The following is a 14,948-nucleotide window of genomic DNA, read 5'->3' on the forward strand; positions in this document are numbered from 1 at the left end:
CACATGTGTGTTTTATAAAACTGTAGCTTTTTGAATAGTATATTCTATTTTATGGACAAATCATTTCTTTTAATCTATTAATAGTTTTGGTATACTGACTTTGTATTCCTATAACAAAAAAGTCATGTGTGCTACATAATCCAATTTGATTTTTCAGAATGTTATTTTCAACTGACCTTTTCTTGCATCAGTCTGTTTTATTATAAATAATGTTTTGAACCAACAACATATCAACATAAAATAAGTTATAATTATATCGGAAATACATTTTCCCCTATCGAAAATCACGTTTTATATTCAAAATCTACATTCCAATCACGAATTGGCACCCATCCCTAAATTATTCCATGTTGTCCATACATCGAAAACAAAGTGTACTAGATTGAAACCTTGTATATAATTTAACTTCAAATGTATGGCTATAAAGTTAATTTTCTATATTCAAACATTGAATTTGAACCAATTACATAAGTTGGAGGATATGATATAAAAGTCGAAACATAGATTGCATTCGAATGCATATTATGTGTACTATGCATTGTTAACCAATGTTGTAATAAATGCTTTAGGTTATTAATTATTATGATGTCATTCCTGAAATCGTTCAATGAGGAAAATATTTTTAAAAAGTTAATTGTTTACTGAAGAAAATAAAACTTTTGCTATACTATTTTGGGCAATTGAAAAAAAACCTTATTTTAGAACTGTCCAATTTGCAATGCAAATTGTTAGTCGTTCCCTCCGAGGGACTCGGCACTCGTGCATCTGTGACATCTTTAAGTGTCTTGATGTCATCACAAAAACGCAAAACCATGCCCTTTATAATGAACAGAAATGTAAATGTCAATGTGATGGCATGTCCCCAATTAAAGTTTCATCAAGTGAAAAACAAAGCAAAAGACTCAACACACATTTCAATTGAAGAAACAAAGTGACAGTCAAGCATTCAACACTGCTATTAGTCTTTGATCTGACAATCTTATTGAGGATAAAAAGTCCAAGAGCTTAATTTCTGCACAGTTCCCGATCCTGTTAATGAATATTGACCGAGTAACTTGATAATTTTGCCAGCAGTTGAAAGATCAAAGTGTACTTGGGCTCAAAAGAGAACGAGGGGTTAAAAAAGAGTGATTCAGAGGATGAAAATTATCAGTTTATAAAGAAAAGTATAGCCTTTCAAGGTCTAGGAACTAATGACAGCATCATAATAAAACATGCAGACAAAGGCAACGCTGTAGTGATCATGGACAAACCTTCCTACATTAATGAGGCCGAGTGTCAACCGTTTTTATATCAAATTAAAACTCAACCCTTTGCGTAGGAAATGAACAGTGAGTTAAACAAAATGTACGAAAATAGCCATATTGACATTAAAAGTCGTAAACATCTCAAACCAGAAAAAAAACCTAAACCTGGTGGATTGTATCTACTCCCAAAATTTACAGTCAACAGCCTTGGTAGACCTATAGCCTCTGCTAACGGCCAACCCCAAGAGAATATTTTAGAATTCATGGACTTTCATCTACGTTCATATGTTGGTAAACTTCCATCATTTATAAAAGATACGACTCATTACTTACAGAAGATGCAGGCTATGAATCTTCTTCCACCAAAGACCACCATAGTTACTATCGACGTCATTTCTCAATACCAACATTCCTCACTCTAATGGTATCGAGGCTTGTGGAGAATTAGGGGATTCTAGGGTGGTCAAAATTTCACCTACTAGAGAACAGAGAAAATCGGATATTTAACATACGTACCTAAAGTTCTTACTCAACGAAAGAATCTCAGAAGAGTCAGTAATTTTAATTATGGTTATCTCCCTTATCTCATTTTTATACACTGTTACAGTAAAGAATTAAACTAAAAATACATTCAGTTTGATATAAAGAAATTAAACAATTTGTTGTTTTGCCTTGTATAGCAAAAGTGAATTCTATGTGTATTTTCGGCCCATGGAAAGTATATTCTTTTGTGAAAATCTCTGGACCCGCCACCTGTTTGGATTATAATTGTTATTTTAAGCATGAGCTAGTGTTGGTCATGAAAATTATGGATTTCCAATTTATTTTCAAATGTTAGCTTCTGTGACAAAATGTACAGCTGACGAAACATTTAAATTAATGTAGATACAAGTTAGTCTGAAAAAATGGTACCGGGAGAGTAAAGAAAAATGCTCAGGACAGATCATTATACCAAATTAATTAAAAAGACAAGACTTAGTGTTTATAATAAAAGGCATATTCGTGTCATCATAAAATCTATATACTATGATTCGAGTTACGTGTTGCACATATTAAGACAATCCTTTGACATATGTATGTAATTTGTTTTGCAAACTTGAATATCATACACCTATTTTCTACGTTTGAAAACGGGTAGTTCACATTGAAAATGAAAATGGATTGAACTTAATGTAATATTACTAAGTCTCTATATATCTAAACTATATTAGTTATAAACATCTATATATATTTATTTTTGTCGATATGCATAGCCCAGAGCTGAGAGATGTTATTGGTGCATGTTTTTCCACAGATAGGTCTTCTCCATTTTAGAACACTGAACAACATCACAGCAGTAGATGTTGCAACATACATTATCAATAGGATAAAAATTAGTAATTTCAGCTCAATGAATGTCTTTACCACATCCGTAGTCAGAGAGTTCATGGATTTGTTATGATTCATCTCCCTTTAAAACGAATAAGCATTATTGAACTGGATAGTTTTATTAGATTATTGACTATTAAGGTCGATAGCACCTCGCAATGCGAGGCGCAGGACCCGCTTAGCGAATCCAGATAACTCCCCTCTACAAAGTCCTGCCTACGGTCCTGTTTACGTCCGTCGTCGTCTTTAAATTATTTCCTAAATCAAACTGATGCGGATCGTGAAGACGAATCCTCCTTGGGCCCAAGTATGAAGAAAATTGTTACTGCATAGTGAAGTCAGTACGATATACACGTTGACGTTTACATTACATACATATATAGTGAATACACACTACTTCCGCTAAAGACGGATAAGACGTGTGCATCGTTTTGTTAAATATTCATAGATGACATCTTACTTGAGTCTCCTTTTCTCTCCTTTCTGTCGACTTGTTACTTGATTTTTGCTTAGCCGATGTCTATGCATGGTTGTTGGAAGGTAAATGTAGCTACACTACTGTTGTGGGTGAAGAAAAGTGTACATGTACATATATGCCAATTGATATTAGAATCTCAAATTTTAATACCTACTATACATTCACTCTAATCTTTTTTTTTTTTTTGTATACTGTGTAACTTAAGTTTTTTTTTTTTTTTGATATGTCGGTGATGATTGTAAACATGTATGCATAACATATCAATTTGAAGATGATTTGGTTTATAATTTCTAAAATTGTTAGCATATAATACCTTATATGTGCTTTTTGGAATGTTTTAAAATTCGGGTTTTATCATGTCCGATAGTTTTATAAGCAAACCTTGCGAACTAGTTAAACGCAAACAGAACAAATACAGACCTACACAAATTACCGAAACAAAAGTATTCCCCTCATCAGTCGCGTAATCATTTACAGACATTTATGAACTCCGCAATAAAATGCTTTTTCCATTTTCACCTAGTATGTTTTGATGCCAGAGTTATAAGTGCACAGGGAGCTATTTATTTATTTATTTATTTTGATTATGTTGATCTAGACTTTAATCACATTCGGAAATACGATTTGGACGCAAAAAAAGATGGAATAGTATCATACATTGTATCTTCGTTATTAACCTGATATGGAGGTTCACCACCTAAAGCATCACTGGACTGCATGGGGCGGTAATGGTCATACCCTCTGCTTTTACAGTTATATAAGTTAAAAATTAGATAAGATATATTATATTTCCGTAATTTGTAATCGTAGCCTCAACTTAATGCACTCATTTTCATCGACATTCTACAGTGCAAATTTGATCTGTATCGCAGTGATCATGCAAAACTAAGACAAAATCAAAGTCCTCATGTACTGAATCAATTTAGTTTCCTTTTGTGGTTCAATAAACAAAAATGGTGCTGTGTCAAGCTTGAATGGTGTGTCCATACTTGCAAAAGGGGCATTTATTATAATAACATGTATAGTAAAACAGCTAAAATTTGACTTCAAGAAATTGCTAGTTCCCAGATTTTGAGAAAAAAAAACGCTTGATGACTGACTCAGGTGTACCTTGTATTTCCATCCTTAACGTTAGAGGATCATAGAATCATAAACGCCTATTTCTGTCCCAAATATATGAAATATTAAAGAAATATTTAGATACAAATTTGCAATCCCAATTGACATCATTTGCATAAAAAAATCTCCCTGTATCAGGTGTGTACTCAGGATCTCAGGTTTTGGTTTGGACATTGTCACACACACACACACACACACACACACACACACACACACACACACACACCGTGTTATTTCTACACCAATCATTTTATATTCCGACTTATTTATAAATAGTTTTTTATTAAGCGTCAATATTTTTTCACGATGTAACATTTTTTTAATTTGTAAATGACATATCAGTCATATGTTTTGTATTGTACTCGAAATTAACGCAATGTGCAATCTACATCGTAACTTTTTTGAAGAAAGTAACGAAAGGGGAATCAATTGAATGTAAATTTGGGACTTGTAGCATCAAGAAGGTTTTTATCCAGATCTAGAACTTTTTCTATTTCTGGACATTTCTATGAAAAGAAAGATAAGTTGAATGTATTTTTGTTACTATTCACATTATGTCAGTTCGTAAAATTTGTTATCCGATTATCTCTACTGAGTGTCTATTCACTTTGCGCACGGTGGTTTTAAAAGAGAACAACTTTACATTTATTGAATGCCATTATTTGCAAGTAAATGGTACAGCTATGGGTACCAAAATGGCTCCGACTTATGCCGACATTTTCATAGGATAATTTGAAAAAGAACTACCTAAATCCTGTATAGAGAAAACCTCAGCCCTGGTATAGATTTATTCAAAACGTGGACATGAAGACGAGGCAGAGTTTAAAAATTGTATCACTTTGTCACACGTGCCAACAATCTGCATCATTCACTAAGTTCAATAACGAACTTCTACAGTAATATCACATTCCTTGATACTTCTAGCACTTTATCAGAGGACGAGCTGTCCACACACCTTTACTTTAAACCAACTGACACCAATAAATACTGTATGTCTAGGAGCTGTCTTCAATCTCACCTTAGGCTAAGGCGCATTTGTTAAGAAACAAGTCGCCTATTAGCTTAAATCATGCGTAACAAATCCTTACGGGAAAATCCCATACTAATATCCGCCATGTTGGTTTCTACGGGACGATTTGTTTACAAACGAAGTTCGTAAGTTCCCGTCGAACTCCAGTGACAATCGTCTGCTTGATCAACTTCTCGGTATTGTACGTTGTTCTCGTAAAATAAATCCGAGATATCCGAAATAACGCCGAAATACATTCTGGGTTCTTCGGTTTTTGGACAAACCATTGAAACGTAAACAACATCTCCTAGCAACCCGATCACTGTAAACATGGCCGACTTTTTACAATGTGAATATTGGCACCGAGAATTAAAATCTGACCGGAATTTAACGATTCAATGTTTATGGATAAGCCGTTTGGCTAAACGAATGAGCAAGTCATTTAAGACAATTTAAACGACGGTAGGTGTCAATAAAGTCGTAGAAAATATTTTTATTCAAATTTTAAAAGTATGTTATTTATGTGACACCAAGTATAATTTGTGTGTAAGGGCTGAACTACCTTAGCCCAACTTGATTCAAGGCGAGAGTTGCCCCTTTAGATACAAAAGGTGTAAATGTATCACTCGTCATTATTACCCATCACGGTCTTGGGTAACGCTACGAATTATTGTAACGTGCACTGCAAGAGCGCTAAATGGATTTATTTACTTCACGGTCCAATATGTGACCTTCAGTATGCTGTTGAACTCAAACAGCCTTTTCACATGCCCTTAAACGGACACAGAACGACCTAACAAAAAAGCCTGTACTCCCTCTGAGTCATCACTTCAGAATACCAAACAACTGCCTCGATGCCTTTAACAATATGCAAAGTCTAATCGTGGAACAAGACACACATTCACACAGAACAACTAAATAACGTAAGTTCTTCCTGTCTTGTGTAATTTCTATTCGTCACAGTGTTTGTATTTTTTTTTTGTTTTTTTGTTTTTTTGTTTTTGTTTTTTTGGTTATACAAATTAATATTCACATGGTTCAAGATCAGTACAAAATGTGTGTCGCTTTAACACAATGTTCAGAAACTTTGTTTACTGTCGAAACCATTTTAATACGTCACGGGTGTTCACCTGATAAGGTAATGAATTGTGTTCACAGACCGTTTACTATTGGATCAAATTGATGCAGGGAAGATGTGCAAACGTATAGAAAGATCTGAAAAATTACCAACGAAGTTAGAACTGTCAAATTAGTGATGTAAATGTTTGGTCGTTCCCTCCGCGGGACTCGACCTCATACCACTGTGACATCTATGGCAACACCGCATGCACAATGTTCAGTGCCCTAGACCACTCGGCCAGCCAGGTTAATGCGCTACGAGGTCGTCCCCGAGGTGGGGACGACCAAAAATTTGCATCGCAAATTAACCGTTCCAACATCGTTGGGAATTTTCGCTACACTGCTCCATTGGATCTAATCGATACAGGGAAAACAAAGAGTCTGTGGAAGCCAATATCCAAAATGATGGCAACAAGTCTGTATAATGATGAGGTGGGGTCAGAAACAGGAGTGTTTTGTAAAGGGAGTGTAGATAGGTGAGAGGTATAGAATAAAGTTTGGTTCTAATGTGATGAAGTCCAAGAGTTTTTTGTATAAAAGGAAGGAGACCATCTATGGAGACATCATGTCACATAGGTGACGTATAGTGACGATGGCCATGACTTCTTTCCCGTCTTGGATTTTTGTGAAATAAATTGATCACATTTATGCTATTGTTATATTGGCTTGAAAGGTTTCCTATACTTTTGACGTTGTCATTGCATCCGTAAGGTATTGCAGTACCTAGTCTGCTTATTCAGTACTCCTCCCTTTCCCTACGACAGTTTTTACTTCGAACGGAACTGTTCGTACGATGGTATTTTTTTTCTAAAATACGAACTTTCATAGAGAGGATTGAATGATCTTGTTGACTAAAGTGTTGATAAACAGTCGGGAATTTGGTGGTGTTAATTCCCGAATGATGACCGCACATTCTTTTGTTTAATTGTTCTTCCGTTTCTCCGATATATACTAAACTATATAAGTTGCATTCTAATCCATATATTAAGTTTGTTGATTTGAAACTTAAGTCATCGTGACTTCTTGTATGGAAGGTTTTGTTTGTAAGGGAACTGGAGAAGTAAGAGTCGGTTATAAGAATATTACATGTTTTGCAATTTTTTATACCACATTTTGATATGGTACAATGTGGTTCGTCATCCTTGTAATCAATTATGTCATTTAAAGTGATGGAACATGGTTTAATAATTTTAAAATAGTCAGAATTTGTGTACTATAATAGATGGTGTGCAGACTGAACGTGTGATTGAATACTTTTAGTTGAATTGGTCGGGGCACTTTCCATACCAGATTAATTAATTAGATGGATTAACTTCAATATACAAACAAGAGAGTCAACGATTAATTACATAAGCCGTGCTATTCCTTGTTAAAGCACACTTCAACCATGGTTTCAAATAAAGCAATCAATTTTCCGACTTAAGTTGACTTCAAAACATTAGAGTTAATTAGCCTCGAATTCCAAATAATTAGTTAGTTTGGTCTTGAGTTTTCTGTATCATCGATGTCTAAGAGCAGGTAAGATATAAATCTGACATCAAAAAATGTCTTAGGTGTCCTTTATCACATGGTTTTCGTGATAATTACGATTTATGAAATCTCAGAAATGTGGAAATGGTTAAAACAAAAGTGAAATAAAATAATCTGGCTAAGCGATGTTCCATCTTTGTCATAAGATCAGGTTCAAAGTTAACATCAAAAGTGAATACAGAATATGTCAATTAATAGCGGGGCACAATTTGTCCCCTTTGTAATGTCGACAATTTGTTCCCTTTGTAATGTCGACAATCTGTTTAACTAAAGGTCCAGTGCACCGGACCAATATGTCGTCGATATATCTTGTTGACAACATTGACTTGGGTATACCAAATAGGTGGATCTATTATTTTTTTTCAAAGCAGGAAGAATTTTACAAAGTACAATGTACGTCTAATTTGATGTTCCGCCTTTTAACAATTTGATGACGGCTCACCTTAGAAGTGTATTTTATCTAAGCGTCTTTTCCTAGGAGGAAATGTTCGTTATCGTTGTTAAATTTGATCATTCCATTTTGGATTATATTGTCTTGCGATCTTTGAAAAGGCAAAAAAAATATATCAGGGCAAATAACCAATGCAATGTATATAATCTGTACGAAACATTAATATGACATTCAGGTTTTCTTTCATTAGTTTAAAATTAAAATAAATATAGTACAATACATTTTTACTGATGTCATTTTGCATTGTTCAACGGTAAAATTGTTTTCATTTTTTGTTTTGATAGATAATCAACGTGACAGGAAGAATTCTCAGACAATATTCGGTATTCATTTAATTACATAGATGTAGCGTATTGCTCGAGAAATATGTGTAAAACAGAAATAATTTGAATGACTCAGAAGAACATATTTTAGTAAAGCACAAAATATTGGCATTGTAGGGTGTGTATGTATAATATTTGTACAACTACATTATATAGCATTTTGTCGATTAAATTGTTTTTTAATGAAAAAAATATATATAGCAAAATACTTCCAACTTCTTTCAGAAAACAAGTGCATCTCCTTTGTAGTATTTATGTCGTCATTTGGTTTCATTTCGGCTACAACCATGACCTTGGTGATCATGGCTTTTATACCTCGACTTTCGTATATTAATGACAGCACGTACTTTTTAAGATATAGCAATGAATGCAAAATTTGACTGCCATACTATACCGGTTGGACAACATATTTGTCCAGTGTAGTGAACGCGTTTTTTTTTATTTTTTCAACAAACGCTCGGCATTCCAATGGGAACAAATTGTGCTCCTCCTCTTGCTGACCTTTTCCTTCACCCTTGTGACGCTGACCTGCTGATCTGATCTGAAAGAAAGAATATCGTTTAGCTCGATCCTTTAATCTCAGTTTCCGTTTTATAGATGACATATTATCTTTAAATAATCCTAATTTGGGGGATTTGATACATCGCATCTACCCCAAAGAACTTGAGATAAAGGATACTACAGGCACTGTGAAGTCAGTCTCATACCATGACATACACTTAGAAATTGACGGTAAAGGAAAACTATTGATCAAACTTTACGGCAAACGTGATGACTTTTCATTCAGAATTGTTAACTTTCCTTTCATCTGTGGCAACATCCCTTCAGCATCTGCGCTCGGAGTGTTCATATCACTACTCATACGTTATGCCAGAGCATGCCGAAACTACGCAGACTTTTTGTATCGCAATAGAAATCAAACAAATAGGCTTCTGGAACAGGGTTATGTTGCTACAAGATTTAAGTCATCACTACAGAAGTTTTATGGTCGTCATTATGAACTCGTGGTGTATCCGTCTGCGCTATGAAAACTGATTTGTTTAAAGTGTCACAGTTTTCCTTTCCTCTTTCGGCTACCCCGGACTTGACTTTTTATGAGCAACTCGGCAGGTGTTTCTAAAAAAAGCAGAGAACGCTTACCCTACGGGTGCACCTGGTCCATGCTCATAGGTTTTATTGGAATCCGAGTTGATCATTTTCTTTTGTTACTTTGTATGTATGATTTTAGTTACATTATGTACTTTATGTCCTTTGTTGTGCTGTCTGTTTTCTATGTCTGGCGATAGTGTGTAACTGAAGATTCTTCCCTGTCCATCGTTCTATGGGAGTACGGTTTCATATTTGTTGTTGCCCTGTGCAGGTCCTGGTGTTAAAAGAATAGGCCTGTAACAGCGCTAATCTTGTCGTATAAGGCGACTAAATAGTGCTCAGAAACCTAGCCGGGGGCTAGGCGCTCCGCCTACGGAGCAACTGGGATGTGTGCCCCAGGAGGTGGAATGGGGCAACCCTGGCGTGTTGCATGCTGGGTTTGTCAGGCTATAATACGGAAAACCTGACCGCAAACAATAGTGGTGCACCGTGTTGGGAAAGATGCCACGTTCCTCGCGCGTTAAAGAACCCTGCAGTGGTATTCGATAGGAGTAGGAACCTTTGCGCTCCACCACAGGAGGCTAAATTGCCCGACCTTACCCACCCCACCCCCCTTTTTCCAGTGGCAATCCAAATTTGTCAACCCTATTATCCTTGTGACCCATCCTTTTTTTTTCATTTCATGTTCATCGTCTGAATATAGCTGAAATATTGCTGCTCGGAGGTTAAACCCCAACAAACAAACAAATATATTTGTTGTTTGTAGAGTAAATGCGTCATCTCATTTCCAATGCTATCTGAGAGAGGCTCGACATCAGGAACCCCAATGGTTTCATCTTCCGCTGCTTCTTTTATTTCGAATTCGTTATGTACATATATGTGATCATAAAAACACCCACCATTTCCTCAAATGTATTAATGCACTTGGTTAATATACCGAGTATTATCAATATTTGGGAATTTTAACTCGATTATTCTTTTACACTCTATTCATCATTAGATATTCAGGTTCAAAATGTACAAAGCGGAAGGACACAAATTACCGTACTTAGAATTTTGTATTTTTTTGCAATTCATGAAATACATTGTCCTACGCATTTAAATCCATCATATATTTTGTATAACAAGTAATGTACATGTTTATCATTTTAAATCACTGGTGTTGTGCATGAACAAACAAATTGACTACAATGTGCTCAGATACCATTTGATCGAGATACATATAACTTAAAAGTTTATTTTGTTTTCTAAGTCTGTGAACAATAGATCTTAACAGGATGTCATCCACAAATTTGATAGGTTTTTACTGCCCGGAAAATGACATATCTACAATGTTTTAAAATATCTCGTAAACATACAATATCCACTCATTGAGACGTTCACGTTTCCCATAAGAGCGTTCGTGCATTGTTTATCGTTCGTCTAAACGCACGATAGAAGCGTTTGTTTAAACGCGCGCAAGGAGCGTTCGTGTAAACGCACGATAGAACTGTTCGTTTAAACGCACAATGGGAACGTTCATCTACTCGCACGATAATTTTATTTTCTACTTTTTCTGTCTTCATTATGTGTCAAAATTATTAATTTTGTCGTTCGTCTATCGTGCATTTAAGTGTACAATATGGGCATTCGTCTATCGTGCGTTTAGACGCACACTAGGAGCGTCCGTTGATTGTGCGTTTAAACGCACGATAGAAGCGTTCCTTTATCGTGCGTTTTGTGAGCGTTTAGCGTGCGTTTGGGTATCGTGCATGGGGGAACATAAACGTCCCAATGAGTGTATGTTCAGATAAATTTGTAGCATAAGCGTGCCGAGTCTTTTTAATGACGAAATACTTTCAGTTCCCCACAGCAATGTCGAAAATGTCGAAGAGCTGCAGCTTATTACATTCCTGACTCTAATGGTTCTCTACAAAATAATATGAGCATTTTTTTACTCCGTATCCATTTATTATTCAATTATAAAATATCCCTCTCCTCTCTTACAATTTAGAAGTTGATAAACTCTTTTGAATACAAGGCAATGCGAACATTTTGTCGGAGTCAATAATATAATTGAAAGCCCAGAAATTCGGTATAGAATTTAAGGGATTGAAGATCAATCCTTTTTATTTTCATACTTTAGCTAGGTATCAAACATTTAATTCAAAGGTTATTCAGAACAACGAATCCTTCAGCACATATATATTCTCCTGCTCGGTATGCATTGCCTACATGTATTCTCATTTTCATATTACATGGCAACATATAATTGACAATTTGAATGACACTTTTAACTGTTATAGACAGCTATAGACAAATCTTAACCCAAATAATGGTTATTTTGACACTTCGTTTTTGTTTTGTTTTGTTTTTTTCTGTTTGTTTTTTTTTTTTTTTTTCATATATCATTTCACCAAATTGATTATTTGTCGTCGTTTGGTTTAATCATTGGCTTTGTATTCAGTCTTTTATGTCTGAGCAAAGACAGTAACTAGCAAAGAGTTAATACTTGGTGTCATTATATGTATATACACTTTTGCTTTAACTCTTACAAGAACTTACTACTATGTTTGTTATTACACCTTTATCAGCATTTTTGGTGATTTTGTAACTTCGAAAACCTTACTGTTATATCATTTTTAAAGTCATGATTTAGAATGTGACTTTTATTACCACTTCCTCCAATAAAAGAATACATCTTGCAAATTCCACAATGTTTTATTTTTCATATAATTATATTCATTTTAAAATATATTAGCCAATAGGTAATGGAAATGCATTCTTTTCATAGTTGAACTTTTGTTTTATATTGCCCTTTGTATAATTCATAAGCAGGCATCTGACGTTTGAAACTAAGCAAAAGTTTAAAGAGTAAATCGCGGAACCAATGTTTCAAATCATCAAAAATAATTTAATGATACAGGTAGGGAATTTTGTAATAAAAACCATTACACCATATTAAAAACTGATATCAGTGTTAAGGCATGTATATACTAAATATTTACTAGCCACAAAAGAAAACGATACCCATTTTTTTATAATATTATTGAATTTAATCTTCGACAAATATAGTTCTTTTCCGTCTGCAGCGTTTGATTTCAGGCCACATTATTCCATTCCTTTGAATCGATTGCACTCATGTACGCATGTGTCAAAATAGACATAAAATAAAATTTGAGCGTCTGTTTACTCTTTTAAGTTCATCGCATTTCCGCAAGTTCAAACTCTCTAAGCCTGTTCCGGACAGTTCGTGCAAACATTATGCCGTCCCAGTGTTATTGTGGCAGGAATAAACTTTTTTTCCGGTGATGGATAAACCAACTATGGCGGTATTGCCGTTCTGTCGTTTCCCTAAGGCGATCAGTGGAAACGCCTTTTTATCCTATACGAATAATAGCCTTGTAATTGTCAGTTACCAGCAACCAGACTGATTAGCAACGTCCTTTTGTTTATTTTTTCACTTGATGGTCTTATTTTAATTTTAGACTTTACTCGGAAGATAAAAAGCTCAATTTTGTGGCAAATCAAAGAAATGTCAAAATGTGTAATTTGACGTAAAAGAAACAAAATAATGCTTAGTCGGGTTAATCGATAAAACATTTTTTGTTTAAAAATTCAAATGTTGAATAAGTTGGTTTAGATATGTTTTTTTCTAAAATCAGTGAAAACACTTTGGCATAATATTTTTTGTTGCTAGTTTGTTAAACATAAATAGTTTGTAATCGGAAAATATTACTTAATCTATCTGTATCTTTTATTTTTTAAGAGGTAATTGATACTCCTCTTGTCCAGATGAATGACAATACAGCTCAGAGAGACAGAAACATACAGAACTAAGAGCAGACGAAGAGCGTAATAGTTCAACATTAATCCGATTTACACTTTATATTTTTTTTAAATTTTGATATTATTAGAAGCCCAAATCAACGATTTTATTGAAAAAACATTTTATAGTAAACGCAGGGTTAAAATATGTTGATTAATACATCAATTTCACTGTAACATTGTGTGTATATATAATCCTACGAGGAGGAATGACCCGGCCAGCGAAAGCTATACTTTTATATAGCCTAGCCGACCGAGTGGTCTAGGACGATGGACTTAGCGCAGGCGGTGTTGCCATAGATGTCACAGCGGTACGAGTTCGAGGCCCGTGAAGGGAACGACCAAAACATTGCTTCGCAAATTTGACAGTTCTAACATCATTGGGAATTTTTCAGACCCTTCTATAAGTTTACGTTATCTTCCCTGTATCAATTTGAACCGATGGAGCAGTGTAGTGAATAGAGTCGTCACATTCTGAGACGTTGTTTATGATAAATATATAAAACAGAAAAGTTTGTAACAGACAACTATGAATACTTCTGTTTATATATTTTTTTCATAAGATGTAAGTGATACTTACTCCGAAAATTACTGACAATAAAGCTCAGGAGAAGAGGCCTACACATAATCTTTCAGATGAAGGCATAAGTATTTAACATTTATTTAATTTATATTTTCTTTGTTTACTTTTATCTCATCATTATTAAATACCTAACATAGCAGTTTGATGGTAAACGTAAGGTAAACAATTGTTGATCAATATATAAGAATCATAATCATATCTTTTTGAAAACAACCAACTAGGAACAACAGACGCACTCGTACTTAATGGTATGTACACTTTCTAAAGTATCAGCCACTATGTTCTCAAAAGAAATATCTGCCCAACGGGCACTCCACGATGAATCAACGTAGAAATATGGGGATATTTGGTGGTGACGTGGATCAGCGTCAATTCCACGTCGTATCCACGTGGCTAAATTCCACGTTGATGTTTCGACAAAATGTCTACGTTGTTTCCACGTCGAATAAATCCACATGGATGTGTCGACGTTGTATCAATCTTGAAATCGGGTCATTATTTTCAACAAGGATTCATCCACGGCTTTTCCACATCAGAATTATGTTATAGAAATAATGAAAAACTTACTGTTATGGAAAAGTTCGGTATTCTAAACTGAGTATAAAAAGTTGAAGTTAAAGTGAAGTGTTATAAAACATTGTAATTACACTGACGCTGATTACTTGTCAAATGTGATAAAACAAACTTTTTTAAACAATTGTGAAATTTACTGCCAATGTGTACTAAATGCAATCAGAACTACTCGATTTTTCAGCTTGTACGATATAATCTAACGAAAATGACTGAGGTCTTCCGAATAGCATTTTTAAATTTCACTCCGCGCAT

This window comes from Perna viridis, chromosome 8 (genome assembly GCF_037379345.1).
Source record: "Perna viridis isolate PV_CMFRI_1.1 ecotype Kerala chromosome 8, ASM3737934v1, whole genome shotgun sequence".
In the NCBI taxonomy this organism is placed as follows: domain Eukaryota; kingdom Metazoa; phylum Mollusca; class Bivalvia; order Mytilida; family Mytilidae; genus Perna; species Perna viridis.